Below are 15,958 nucleotides of genomic sequence, written 5' to 3'. Positions count from 1 at the left end.
ATTTTAACACATTTTGTATCCTCTTTTCAGACTCTGGTATTATAAAACCCAGACAAATAAAATCCATTACTTTTATATCTTCTACATCTTGCTGTACATACTCACTAAGCTCTTGTATTCTGGAACAAACTGACATTTTAGGATAAATTAACAACTGTCTATTTTTCTTGAGAAAACAAAGCCTAATCCCATCATGTTGCATACATAGTTCAACTTCTCCATCACTAATGCTCCCTGTATAGTTTTGAGCACCAATTCTACTTTTTGAGGTATAATTTACATAGTCAAATTCACCCTTTCTTGGTGGACAGCCCTGTAGTTCCGATACATGATATGCCTTTAGTCGGGTAACCACCACCACGGTCAAGACATACAACAGTTCTTTACATATACCCCCAAATCCCCTCAACACCCTCTTTCAATTAACCCTTCATTGCACCCCCAGCCCCTGGCAACCACTGATATATTTTCTGTGCCTATGGTTTTGCTTATTCTAGAATGTTGTATAAATGGCAGCCTTTTGAGTTTTGCCTCTCTCATTTACTGTTAACGCACTTGAGCTTCATCCTTGTGGTTGTGTGTCAGTTTGTTCCTTTCCACTGCTAATACATTGTATAGATGTACAACAGTTTATCCATTCATAGGCTAAAGGACACTTGGATTGTTCCCTTGTTGAGCAATTATGAGTAAAGACTCAAACATTCACATACAAGTTTTTGTGTAAACATTAAGTTTTCCTGTTACACAGGTGTATCTAGGAGCGAGGCTGCTGGGTCTTATGGTAAGTAAATGTTTAATTGCCAAACTATCTCCAATGTGACTATACTATTTTGCATTCTTATTGCAACACAGAAGGGTTCCAGTTGCTTCACATCTGCACCAGCATGTGGTATTATCAGGTTTTTATTGTTGTTCCTTGGTTGGTTTCCATTGTTGGTGGTGGTGGTGTTTCGGCTGTTCTAATAATTATACAGTGGTATCTTTGATGGATTTAATTTGCATGTCCCTAGAGACTAATGATGATGAGCATCTTTTCATATGCATATTTGCCTTCCATATATCTTCATTAGTAAAATATCCATTCGCTTCTTTAGACCATTTTCTATTTGGGTTGTTTCTTTCTATTTTGTTGAGTTCAAAGAGTTCTTGTATATTCTAGATGCAAGTCTTTTTATCAGATATGTGTTTGGCAGACATTTTCTGCTAATATGTGGCTTGCATTTTCATTCTTTTTATGGGGTCTTCTGAAAGCAAACATGTTTAATTCCGATCAAGTATAACTTACCATTTTTGTTCTTGTAGGAATCATAGTTTATAGGCGTCATATCTAAGAAATTATTGCCTCTCCCAAGATCACAAAGATGTTCTCCTATGTTTTCTTCTAGAAGTGTTATAGTTTGTGCTTTACACAAGGTATGGGTTGAGAGTCATTCTTCCACATGTGGATGTCCAGTTATTACAGCATTTGTTGAAAAGATTATAACTTCTTTAGTACTGCCTTTGTACTTTTGTCAGTCTCAATTAACCATAAAAGTAAAGGTCTCCAACTGGATTCTCTATTCTGTTCCATTGATCTATGTGTCTATACTTTTGCCAAAACCACTCTGTTTTGAGTAATGTAGCTTTATTTTTTTAAAGATTTTATTTATTTGAGAGAGAGAGACCGAGCACAGAGGGAGAGTGGGAGGGAGAAGCAGACTCCCTGCTGAGCAGACAGCCCAACACAGGGCTCCATCCCAGGGTTCTGATCTCATGACCTGAGCCAAAGGCAGACGTTTAACTGACTGAGCCACCCAGGCGCCCCTGATTAGGGTAGCTTTAAAATAAATGTTGAAATCAGGTGGTATGAGTCCTCCACTTTGTTATTTTTATTTTATTTTTTCCACTTTGTTATTTTTAAAATATACTTTGGCTCTTCTATATTCTTTGCCTTTCTCTGTTAATTTTAGAATCAGCTTGACAACTTCTACGATAATCCTTCTAGGTCTGGTTAGACTTGCACTGAATTTATAGATCAATTTGGGAAGAACTGACATCTTCACAATATTGAGTCTTCCCATCCATTAATATCTATTTATTTCTTCTTTTATTCTATTGATCATTGTACCATAATTTTCAGCAAATAGATGTTCAGCTTAACTTGTTAGATTTATACCTATGTATTTCTTAGTTTGGGAGCCAGTGTAAATGGTAGTGCTTTTTAAATTTCAATTTCAACTGTTCATTGCTAATACATATGAAAATATAATTGATTGCTATATATTGACCTTGTAACCTCCATCCTTGATAAACTCATTTATTAGTTTTAGGACCCTCTTTGGATCTTCTGTGTAGGTGACCATGCCATTTGAGAGTGAAGACATTTATTACTTCTTTCCAATCAATATGCATTTTATTTCTTCTTGTTGCTTTTTTCTTGCACTGACTAGCACCTCCAGGATGATGTTGAATAGGAAGGGTTAGAACAGCTACCATCAATACTAATCATAACTCTTAGTCAAAATACCTCACTTTCACCACAGAACTCTCTATACCTACATGTCTCTTTGCTTCTTCTTCATATGATAAAAATGCACAAGTTTCCTTAAAATGACCCAAAAACTATAGCCATTCTTTAACATATAAAAATAATAAGTCAAGTATATAACTTAAAATTATGCTTAGTAATTAATGTTTCATTATTCATGCTTACTGACAAATTATCTAGGTAAATGACAATTACCAGTTAACTCAGTGTAATACAATTCAGGGTTTCAAGTTACCTGATGACGTTATAGAGTATGTCCAAGCTGCCATACAACAGAGCAGAAATACTGTGATGAAAACATTTGTCATAATTATCATTCAAGGGGCACCTGGGTGGCTCAGTCATTAAGCATCTGCCTTCAGCTCAGGTCAGGATCCCAGGGTCCTGGGATCGAGCCCTGCGTCAGGCTCCCCACTCAGCAAGGAGTCTGCTTCTCCCTCTCCCTCTCTCTGCTGCTCCCCCTACTTGTGCTCTATCAAATAAATAAATAAAAACTTAAAAATTATTCGAGTTAAGTGAAACAAAATTTACATTTTTCAGTATCTTAAACGCCATGTAGGAGTAGTGTTAGACAATTTGATCAGTAAACCAATATTAAAAGGCTAGGAAGTTCATGAGAATGTTTAGTAAAATCTCCATACTAACAAAATCAAGGAAAAGATGTTTACTTATTTCTTATTTTTTAAACCAAAATTATTAAACCAGTCTAATTTTTCTACAGATTTATCTTAACTATGTGAACTTGGATTCTTATATTAAAGCACTTATGAGCTAACATTGCCATTTATTTATATATTTGAGAGAGAGAGAGTGCAGAGGGAGAGTGAGAGGGAGAAGCCCTCTCCGTATGGAGCATTTTTAAAAATCTAGTACTTGAAAATGAGGTTTATTTATTTTCTGTAAATTTGGAAAGTATGAAATTTACATAAGATTTATCAATTTCTGAAAACTAGTTGGATCACAGCTCCTTGATTTTAAAATGTAACAATTAATCTAGAAGTAAGAAAACCTTTAATACTTGAACAATGAGATACTGGAAGCCTTTTCTGAACCACAGACACATAGACCTCAAGACACAGAGCTCATGGCTTCAAGTCTACAGCTTCATCCAGTCTCCAGTGAAAAATAATCCCAGAAATTCAAAAATCCACTAGTTCAGGGGTTCCTGAGTTGCTCAGTTGGTTAAGTGACCGACTCTTAATTTCAGCTCAGGTCACGATCTTAAGGTGGTAAGATGCAGCCCCATGTCAAGCTCTGTGCTCAGTGGGAAGTCTGCTTGAGTTTCTCTCCCTCTGCCCACTCCCACTCATGCTCTCTTGCTCAAATAAATAAATAAATAAATAAAATATTTTTTAAAAATGCACTGGTTCAGATCTCAACTCTTCTTTCTAACGAAAATGAAATTCTTAATTGATTTGTGCTCACAAATAAACACAGATTTTTTTTTTAAGACTATCATGAGAATGTCTGTCTCACCTCTAGAGAATAGCTACCCATCGTCTATTCGAGAGCACCAAATGGTTGGACCATAAAACCAAATTCCCAGGTGTCCACCAATGGGAATAACAAACTAGAATCTAAACAAACATACAGCATCTGTAGGTATGAAAAAAAGAAGAAATCTGGAGAAACAGAAAGCCAGCCACGTCAGAGTTCTCTTGTCACTCGGGATTCATTCTGGAAGCAAGAAAAGACTAGCCTGGGCTCACACAGCCCTTGAGATGCACACCTCAGGCAACCCAGCATAATCGGCGCTGTCAGGTTAGTCCACTCAGGCATCTCTGTACAGCAACCTACAAAAAGCATAATTTTCAAAAAGATAAAACTTTGACTCGTGTAAATATAAAATGAACATATGTCAAAGGTTTGACTCAATTCATTAATTAATGAAGAAACCAGTAATACATTAAGACTCACTCGAAGAACATTGCAAGGACTGGATATTTAACCAAAGAAATGTTAGGATATGATTTCTGGGTTAGATACAAAACCATTTAAAGTTCAACAAGGTAATAAACTGTAACATCTGGGGTTGTCGGTTCAATCAGATAGAAATTACTCGTATCTCTGCTGGACACAAAGCTCCACGTTAATGTGTCTGGACCTTTAACCAGTCGTAAGCAGAGAGTTGAACAAAACACATCCCCCACCTTCGGTGGGTCTGGAGCCATGCATGCATGACATTCAAAGGACATGCCACTCGCTTATTGGCCTTATTTCCAGGTTCTGAATAATTTTTCTTAACACTAAATAAAAACTGTGCTACTTGGGAGATAAAAGCTCATGCCATTGTGTCCTTGGAGAACAAAAATTGTAAAATTGATTGCTCCTGACCGATGAAAAGACATCCACTTCCCTTTAACCAAGACCACAAAGCTACTGCAGGTCAGGACCAAGGCTGGAACCCAAGATTTCAGCTCCCATCATGTTACAAACATTGTATTCTAAAGGTCGATTGGTTCTTTAAGACGGCTTCAAGACAGTCAGATCAATAAAATGAGGGAAATAAATACGCAATGTTAACTCACAGGCACCCATTAGAGGAAACTGATTGGCACAGAAAGATTAAAGAGAGTGCACTTCTTTCTGAAAGGGACAAAAGACAAAGTTGGAAGTCTGTAACAGTAAAATGCTCCCTCTGTGTCTCTCGGTGTCTCTCTCTCACTCTCTCTCTTTTTTCTGTGTATTAATGCCTCCTTCCAAAAGAAACTACAGACCCCAACCTAAGTGCCTGACCTAAGAGCAATGACTCAGGAAAGCCACGAGTAGGGGACAGACTTGGGTTGGAAAACGAGACTCACGGGGGCACCTGGGTGGCTCAGTCGGTTAAGCATCTGCCTTCGGCTCAGGTCTTGATCTCAGGGTCCTGGGATCGAGCCCCACATTGGGCTCCTTGCCCAGTGGGGAACTGCTTCTACCTCTCCCTCTGTGATCGCTCTCACTTTCACTCTCTCAAATAAATAAATCTTAAAAAAGAAAAGAAAAGAAAACAAGACTCATGGATTTGGTTTTCAAGCCCTCCCCACACCCACCCCCCCAGCCAGCAGCATGACCACAGTGGAGGCCTGGTCCCTAAAATCACCCTTGGATCTTCTAGTTTAATGTTCTCTCTCTGCTTTAAAAACAAAACGCAGATTGGCAGGGAGCTGTGATATTATTCATTCGGGTTTCTGCGCTCCTGGCACAGTGTCTTCCAAACTGCTGAAACGTACATTACTAACCTTTATAAAGCAAAATCAGACACAAGAGCAGGTAACTATATGCAATGACTGTACCACCTAGTGACTTATTATTATAAGGTGAACGTCCTTCTAAACTACAGCCCAGGTCAAGAAATAGAACTCAACCAAGGCACCCCAGGAACCTACCACCTTCCTCCAAAAGGTACCACGCTGGACCACATTTTAAGTTGCGTGCAGTAGAAAATATTACTGGGTATGCAAAAGAGTTTAGGTATTGTATTCAAGAACTTCTGTTCTATATAACTTTTGTGTGTATGTGTCTGTGTAGGTATTTGGGCCACAATTTCTCACTGAGGGTCACACTCACAAAAGGCTGATAGCCATTGTCATCAGGAACACCTACTGGATTACCGGAGGGAAAGAGAAAACTCTAGGATTTTGTTAGTCCCCCCCAAGCAGGGGTGGGCACAGACCCAGAAACACGTGCTTCACATTTTATAAATGCCGCTGAAAACTTCCTTTTTCACCTCTCAGAACATTCTAGAAAACACCGAATATTTTTAAAGAAGATAAAATATCTGTCCATATTATGCAAAAAAAAGAATATGGAATATGATAAAGAAAGCAATTAATCCACCCTTAAAACTAATTGCCTCACCCAGTGGGTCTTTAAATTATTCATCAGTGCTATTTAAAAATAATTGCAGTTTATGAAGAAAAGCCGTTATGGATTTCGTTTTAAAACTAAAAAGAAAGGGTTTCCTTTTTTTTTATTTACCAACTCCTTGCAGCTCTTGAAACCAACCCATTTTTAAACCGTTTAATATCTTCATTATCCCCTCCCCAGTCGAATCAACTTTAACATTTATTATACCAACTCTTCCCAAGATTCCCTGAAATAGATTCCAAACTCAGGCAGTGTTCTAGAAGAATATGAAAGGTGTATGCAAAAAAGGAAAAAAACAGGGGCACCTGGATGGTTCAGTCGGTTAAGCAACTGACTCTTGATTTCAGTTCAGGTCATGATCTCAGGGTGGTGAGATGGAGCCCTGCGTTGGGCTCCGAGCTGAGCGTGGAGCCTGCTAGGGATTCTCTGCCTCTTCCTCACCCTCTGCCCCTCCCCACCCTAAAAAAAAAAAAAAGGAAAAGGTAAAAAGAAAAAGGCTTTCAGAGAGCAAGGCAGGAAACTGCCACCATGGTATCTTTCTGCCATGAAGTTCATGGTGGGCCCACCACCTCCTTCCAAATGGCTTGGGTTTCCCATCACATTTGTGCCCCAGGGGAGAGTGCTCCCCAAGCTAGGCCATTTGGATTGTTCAGTTGAGGAAAAACTCACTTCCTGCCCCCAACACAACCACCGCCCATAAGCTTTCCTGTTATGTGTAGACCAGTGTTTGTGTTTGTGTCCAAGCACAAACATACACCCACACACACACACCCCTACTGTTATTAGAACAACACAGAGACCCAAAGAAGATGTTGCGGCCTGCCATATCATGATCCCCCTACACACACCCTAACAGCGTAGAAACATCTAGAGCCCTCCTACCCCTTGTTCACCTCTTCCTTCTTGACCTCATTAAAACCAAACAAACTGGGGGTTGGGAAGCAAAATAATCAGAACATGGACTTTTCTGACAGTCATGGTAATATCAATTTATAGTAGTTGAGCTAAGTACCAGATTATTTGGGGGACTGGAGAAAAGATGGAATCACTTAATTAAATTAATGACTAGAGTAACATATACTTTATTGACACCTGAGATTCTTGGTCCCTTCCTAGAGCGACAAGACCCGGATTTTCATGGTCTGTCTTTCTGCAGCCAGTTCTCCCATTCATAGTGGATTTGGCTGCAATAGGACTGACCCTACCCCCAACTCCACAACTGGGCTCTTATTAGCTGAAGCCAGTGAATGTATTCCTCTGGCCATAGCACTGGGTTCTCAGATGGAGCAGAACTCAGTGAGGGCCCAGAGAGATGTTAGCTGGACCTACTGGGAACTCCATGTTGGGGGTAGAGATTACTTAATATAAAATAAAATAAAAATTTTAAAAATCTTTGGTATTTTGTTCATCGTAGATGTTTGCGTTGATTCTTATTTGTTTACATATGGCATGAAAAAATTCTGTATCTTGACTGCTGAGTGTTCTGGGTGCCCATTTGAGTTTTGCATCCGAGGTGAGTACCTCAACGCCCTCAGCCTAGTCCTGGCCCCGGGGAGATGTGGAGCTCCCAGTTGCCACAGTCATTTTATTTTACTTGATAAGAGACTTGTGAGCTGAGGTGGGGCAGCCACATGGAGCTTTAGGAGGAAGCCATGGGACCAAGAGAAATCAACTCCCAGTTATTGAGCTGCTGGATCAAGCTTTGCCTAAAGCTAGCCCTACTGCTTGAAAATTTACAAGAACCAGTAAATTCTCTTTACCCTGTGAGCCAACTTGAGTTGTTTTCTGTGACTTATCACCAAAATAATGCAAATGGACACAATGGCTAATTACAAGGAGTTAGCTTCCAGAATGTCTTGTAGACAGGTGCTCCTAAAGTCTGAGTAACACTGCTTCCTTTAAACATGCAGTCCACCAACCAGAGCCCAAGTGCCCTCACTGGCTGACGTCAACTTTCAGAACAGCAGCTTTCACTGTAGAGTGGTCATATTTTAATGTATAATTTATTAGGCCCCTTTTACATGCCAGGACAGGACAGGACAGGAGTCCTACTCCTACACATTATTTTTTAAATTTTTGTTTCCCCCCAAAATAGTATTGGGTCATATATTATCCATATTGTACAGGAAAGGAGGCCAAAACTGGAAGAAGAAAAGCAGCATGTACAGGATCACATGAGAAAAGGCGGGGCGCGGGGGTGCGGGGAGGGGGCAGGTTCCCAGCCAGCTCTGTGAGTACCGAAGCCTGGGTTCTTAATGACTATATGGATGCAGCCTCAAGATTTTAGCTACAGATGGGAAGCAACACCCACTTACATAACAGATGCTCAATACCTATTTGAGGAGGGACACCTGGGTGGCTCAGTCGTTGAGCGTCTGCCTTCGGCTCCGGTCATGATCCCAGGGTCCTGGGATCGAGCCCCGCATCAGGCTCCCTGCTCGGCGGGACGCCTGCTTCTCCCTCTCCCACTCCGCCTGCTTGTGTTCCCTCTCTCGCTATGTCTCTCTCTGTCAAATAAAAAAATAAAAAATCTTTAAAAAAAATAAGTAAAATCTTTTAAAAAACTACATATTTGAGGAATGAATGAATGAGTTAATCAAGAAGTTGAAAGGTGAAACGTTAGCGATTTTCATAACCACTCATTTAATTTTAATTTACCTCCCTCCGTAAATAGGGTGTGGAACATAGCCTCTCCTTGTTCAGTTTGGGTTAACAGAGGTTTTTCTATTAAGGGACATGATTCTCAGGAGTTGCACAACAAAAACAAATTTGAATACAAATTGGTGGAAAAGCACACACAGACGGAATCATGGCTATAGAATCTAAAGAAGTTTCGTGGCAAATTTGGTCTCCTTACTTCGAGGGTTTGGGAGGGAATCAAACCAGGTCAAGGATTTTAAGATGTTTTGTAAACTCAAAGGCACATAAACAACTGATTATTAATATGATTTTTTGGCGTATTTTCTTCACACAAGGACTTCCCATCCCCAAAGCCTAAATTGAATGCTAAATTTCTCTCACTCCAAGACCTAGAGCAATTACTTGATGAGTATGTTTGTAAGACAAAATCAATACAATCTTAGGCAATACATTTATCTGACAAAGGTAAATATCACAGTAGAGAGTTCCGGGTTTTTAGCATTCTTAACCAAAGCAATAGATAAACAGACTCCTCCCAAAGTAAAGATGGAAATATAATTATTCAGTCTCTCCATGTTAGATTTGCCCAGAAATTGAAATATTGTTAGCAAACACGGATTTAAATTTTGTGCTCCAATGAATTGGTAGATCTCTTAGTTTATTGTTTTGATTTCTCTGCATTCTACCACAGGGAAATTATGCAAACTCGTACCGTACACAAAAAGAATACTGATAATTATGGAATTTGCCGCTTAGCTTGAAGATAATTTCATGAATCTCTTTCGATCTATTGGCACGAGAGCCCGTGTATGTTTGCACGGCTGCCAGTCTTAAGACCCGTGGTCCGATGCGTGTGCGAAGTATGTATGAAATTGTACAAACGCCAAGCCAACTGTTCAGTTCAGCAAATAAAAATCAATTCAGGTGGTTTTCTCCGAGGGGCTGGTTGCTTCACAGACTTCAGGCATCTTGAAGTCCAAGGTTGGAAGCCCACAGTTTAGTTCCAAACCCACATGCGGATCAGAAGCCCTCGGAGAGTTTCATGAATGGAAAGCCCGGGTCCCACCACAGGCCCACTGGATGAGCGTCAGAGCCCGGGGAATCTGTCTTTAAACGTGCCCTGCGGGGGATTCCTCTGCACACTGCCAGATGGAGAACACATCTGTGTCCATGACCCACAGAGGTCACAGGGGACAAAAATAATTCCATCCTGTGTTGTAGCTGCATGACACTTAACTAACTTTCATTTTGTTAGATGTATTTACTTACTTATTTGTGTATTTATTTTTACAAAACCTATTGGATTCCCCTGGCTGCCATAATGTCAGGGAGCTACCAGCCCACAGGCTTTGCTTCTGTCTGGAAAAGTCTGTACTACTTAGACCCTGAAAGGACTGTATTGATCACCGAGTCTTAGAAGGCATCTGTTTCAAAAGTCCCATCTGCCTTCACCATAGTTCTTCCCGGTGAGTCTCAAACTCTTCTCTCTGTTGTAAATAATGACCCTTCCACTCCATGAAGGCAGCAAAGTCTCTCGGTGAAATGCCTCTTTTTACTTGATCGTCCCAAACATCAAAAGGAAATGGAGTGTAGCAGAAAGTATAAAGAAAAATATATTTTAATCCTGCGTTTGCCACCTGGCAGATGACCGAATCCCATTGCCCTCAGTTTCTTTATCTGCAAAATGGGATTTAATGGCATGATTATCATCTATTACACCTAACCTCTTGGGATTATGAGAATTAGTTGAGCTAACTCACGTAAAATGCATGTACCCAGTAAGTGGTCTCTAGATCATTGTTATGACATTATGATGTTTCCCAGACCTCTGAGCACTAGAGTTTTCTATCACATACCGCCGAATCTACCGATTTCTTGCTGACATTGTGAATATAATCCCAGCTCTCGTTCGCCCCCAGGAGTGTCAAATAAACAGATTATTTTATTTAAGATTGGGAAGTTCATACTCCCAAAATGCTTCTCCCTATTCAGACAACACATGGAACATCGCAATTATTTCTGGACGCCTCCACTTTAAGAAGGACACTGACAAACCAAAGCGGCACGGAAATGTGTCCGGGGAGGTGTCGGAAACCAGGACCACGTCCTAAGGGAAATCGCTTTTAGAAACCTGCATTCTCAGATAGGAAAAGAAGGGCCATAGGGAAAGTAGGACAGCTGTCTACAAACGTCCACACGACGGCTCCAGAGAGGTAGAATGAGATCTACTGAGGGGTCCTCAGGTAGTGGAATTAGCTGAGAGCATAGAGCTGAGCCAGGAGGTCTCCCCAGCCCGGAGAACCTAAGGCACCAGGGATCCAGGATTCTCCTTGAATGGAGCGCTCGGCTTCTGTTGCGCCTAACGAGAAATGTGGTTCGTGTTTAAACTGTCACAGGCAGCACTGCCCTTTCTGAATCTTCAAATGTGCCTGGGGTCCTTGCTGGGAACAGATAGCCTGCAAATTACAAAGGAACCCCTGTAATTCACATGAGAAAAACAACCCCCCAAAAACACAGCTATATGAACAGCAAAAGCCAGCCACCTTGCGGAGTGATTGGAGGGGGGCCCAGAGCTCTTAACCCTGACTCTCACGATTACCAGTAAAGTAGGGAGAAAGTTCACCCACGGAAAGCCAGGCCGCTCCACAAACCCGTGGCCCACAGAACTGAAAACCAGTCCAGTGCAAAGCAGGGACTTTCCTTAATGTGAAAAACGGAGCGTTGTTCAACAGGATCGAAATCCCCTAAATTCCAAAGAGAACAGGGAAGCTACTTTTTATTAAAGTTAACGTTCATGATTATGAAGTATGACGCAGTCGATTGAGAACTCTGAAATCTCTTCAGGTTATTCCATAAAAATATTACAATTTTTGTTTTGTGTGATAATGATAATGGCAATGCATTGAAACACAGCTTTTCTGGGAAAATCGGAGTCTAGTGGATTTTCTTATGCATACTACGAAAATAAAGGAGTTAGCCGATATACGTGATACACACGAACCCTTACTGCAAATGAATTGCATGCCTCTGTGACTCTCTCTCTTATTTTATTCCCCAAACATATTTATGAGTGCTACAGCCTGAGGAGTGTCCCTACAGAATTCATATGCTGAAACCTAACCCCCAGGTAGGTGGTATTTGGACATGGGGCCTTTGGGTGGTACTTGGGTCATGAGGGTGGAGCTTGGTGCTCTCATAAAAGAGGCTCCAGAGAGCTTCCTCCCCCTTGCACCATGTGAGCATGTAACAAGAAGTCTGAGTGAGACCAGGAGGAGAGCCCTCACTTGACCATGCCTTGATCTTGGACTTCCAGCTTCCAAAACTGTGATTAGTAGAATTCTATTGTTTATCAGCTGCTGAGTCTGGGGTCCTTTGTTAGAGCAGCCCAGACAGACTAAGTCAAAGGGAGAGTCATTTAAGGAGGAAGACAGCAGGGCACAAAGGACTGACTTGCCTCCCTTACTCTGAGTCACATAATGAAAGTGGCCGAGTTGGCACCAAAATTCAAACCCTCTTCTCCTCCTGGTACGTTACAGACTAAAATGGCCAAAGGCCGGGAGGAGGGCTAACTCAAAGCCATGGAATAAACTGGAGCTGGGGTGCTGGGGGGGATGCCCTGTTAAGAGCCAAGGTTAGAAAGAGTGGAGCCGATGCCAGAAATGCCAAAATTAAGGTATAAACTGAGAAAGAGACTTTCTGGAAAATCCGTGATGTGCCAGGTACTCCAAAGGGCCCTCTCATACCAAGTGGAGGCTTGGCCTTAGCAAAGTTAACTTGAGCTTCCAAATCTTAGTTTCAAAATCTTGCGGGTAACCTGGAAGGCCTACAATCGGGTCACAAATTAGATCTCCACATGGCAAGATGGCACCACCACTTGGCCCAACCCCAAGAAGACATGATTTACAACACGGAAGACGTCTTCTGAGTTGTGCAACATGGTAGCCCGGTGGTGTGGTTCGAGTATCCGGAGAGATCTAAGCTTGTGAACAAACCTAACTCACTGCCTAGCATCCATATCTTGATGTGTTCTTGATGCTCTTTATTCAACCTCAAATATACCATGGCACCTGTGATGTGTAAAATAGTCTGTGTCTTCGTGGGGAAAGAATAAGACTGTATATAAGCCGATTGCAAATATGAAAAATAGGAATAAGGAGAAAGTGCAAAGTTGTGTGGGATCAATTCAAGGGTAAAATGGAGCATTTGGAAATTGCTTGGAGCCGCCAAATACCCTATCAGGAATCGAGAGAAAATTTCTGAAACCGCTCAGCGAGTATTCTGACAAGAATTTATTTTAATTGCTTTATAAATTGCTTTAATCCTATATTTAGGGAATCATTAGGGGCTTAAAAGGGTCACTTAAAATTTTCACTTATGCTTAACTAAATTTTATGGAGAAAATTACATGTTTTAATAGTATTCATAGAATTGGGGACTTGCAAAGGTCTCGAGATGTGTCCTTATAAAATAGCAAAGGTCCGTGACTCAATATCACTTAATTCCCACAATAGTCATGTGAGGTAAGGATAATTACTCTCTTTTTACAGATGAGGCAACTGACCCTCGGAGAATCTGAATTATTTGCCAAGCAAGCAATTCAAAGGAAGGATCCTGCCTCATCCATCTTTTTATCTCAAGGGGCTGGCACATGGCAGATACTCGCCCTATTATTTCAAGGGTTCTCAAAGCATGGTCCCTAGACCGCCAGCAGCTTCACCTGGGGACTTGTGAGAAATGCAAGTTGCCAGGCCTTGCCCCCAGACCTCCTGATTCAGATCTAGTGAGTACAGGGCCCAGCAACCTATGTTTCAACAAGCCTTCCAGAAGATTCTGATGCACATAAAAGTGTGTGAGAAGCCTTGTCTCAATGGTGAATGGAGCTGGATCTCCAGGCTCCTCAGACCGCTGAGGCCAAAGTCAAAGGGAAGAGCCATAGTGAGAGAAACAAGGGTACGAACTTTCAAAGAGCTTGGAAAGTAGCATCCCAGCTATGGACTGACCTTTGATGGAATCTGCCCCCCTTGTCCTGTTTCTTAAAGGAGCCCCGTGCCCTCAGACCCCAGTGGGGCAGCATCTGCCCACAGCGGGGATGCCACATCTCAAGCCCCTGTCAGCAACGGGCATGGAATCCGGGGCCCTTCCATCCCACGAATACAATTAGTCAAGTTTCCATTTTTACTCTCTTCCTCCCAAATCCCCCACAGTGAGGGCCACCCGAGGAAAGAAGATTTCATCTTGCACAAAACCAGATTTATCTGCGTTCTTTGCACAACAATACACTGAAAGCCCAGATGATTTTTCCACATTTGGTAGCACTTAGAAGGCTTTTCATCAGTGCGAGAATAAAGAGGAGAACTATTTTCCTCATTTCTGTTTACGGCAGCGATACGGCGAAAAGAAAACAGTTTAAATCTATAAATTACGAAGATGCTTTTGACTTAAGACAAGCACCAAAGTTTCAGCCATTTATCTAGAATCACAGCTTGTCTGCGACGAAAAAGCCCCAAGAGATCATCTGGTTGGCGCAAGATGATTTGCAGTGCCTCCCAGATACGGTTTTTTAAAGAGCTGTATCTGGATTTTAATAGACATCAGGAAAAAATACATAGCCTTCATATCAAACCCATAATTTCATGGCTATTATTGCTTACGGTGAAGCTAACGTCATTATTAGGTGAAAAACAAAAGTAGGATGATTTAAAAAAAAAGTCAGGACATAAGCAATAGCCCGGGTGTTGTTCAGATATGGCCCAAATCGTGAAAGTGATGCATGGAGTTTGGTGATTCGCTAATCATCCCTAATAGGGTCCTGGCAGGAAAGAGAATTTACCCCACCCCAGATGGGTCAATGCAGAGCCTTCAATGAAAGAGCATCTTAGGGAATTGCGGGCAGGGTTAAGGGGACCAAAGCCGTGGTGAGGCAAGGGGCAAGGGAAGGACATTGGTGTAGCTGCAGAAGAAATGGCCTGTAGAAGAAACAACTTGGCAAGAGCCAAGACAGACCTCTGGAGAGAAGCAGCGAGAATAGAGCTCAACCCTTCCTCCCACTCCGGTCTCCCACCTCTACTTGCCATTGGCCAAACCCAACCAGAAGCCGGAGGGCAAAGCAGTCAGATGATCTCAGTGGTAGAGACCAGCCTCCAGGGAACAGATGACACAGAGGATGAGTCCCGTTGCAGGAAAGGCAACGGCTAGTGACAGGGGGACACGGGTCTATTCCACCTGTCCTTTTTACACATGCAGAGCCATCCAACCAGTAGGAAAGTCAGGACGGGGTTGGGGTGGAAGACTGCAGGGAGATTCACTGGGCTGGTCAGAAACACTACCAGAGATATCTGTAGATCTCAGGAAAGTTACTTCAGCTCTTTGCACCTCAGTTTCTTTATCTGAGAAGTGGGCAGATGGATTTCTACTTTGCAGGTTTTGTGTGAAGAGGGTAGATTACCTGTAACATGGCTGCTACACAGAAGATACTCGGTAAAACGTAGCAACTATCATGCTAAGTGAAAGAAGCCAGACACAAAAGGTCACACATTGTCCGATTCCATATATATGAAATATCCAGAATATACAGCCATGTAAAATTAACTATTAGTATGGGTTGAACTGTGCCCCCACCCCATTCGTTTGCATTCAACCTATATTAGTGGTTAATTTTGTATGGTTATAATGAGTAATGGTTATGTGAATTTTACCTCAAAAAGTGGGGGGAAAGTAACAACTAATTATTATGACCATTATTATGAAAATCTGGTCAGGGGTTCATTATCTCAGGATCAGGTATAGCATAAAAACACCTGTTAAAAAATTAATTTTTCCTGGGCCCTGAAAACCACTCCTTTGATGGTCACAGAGAATGCCCACTTACCCCAAGTACCTTCAAAAGTACCTGGGGATATAGATTATGAAGCCTTCACGGGGTCATTAAGAAGGTAATTAAAA

This window comes from Neomonachus schauinslandi, chromosome 5, assembly GCF_002201575.2.
Source record: "Neomonachus schauinslandi chromosome 5, ASM220157v2, whole genome shotgun sequence".
NCBI lineage: Eukaryota > Metazoa > Chordata > Mammalia > Carnivora > Phocidae > Neomonachus > Neomonachus schauinslandi.
This window is presented reverse-complemented; position numbering follows the sequence as displayed.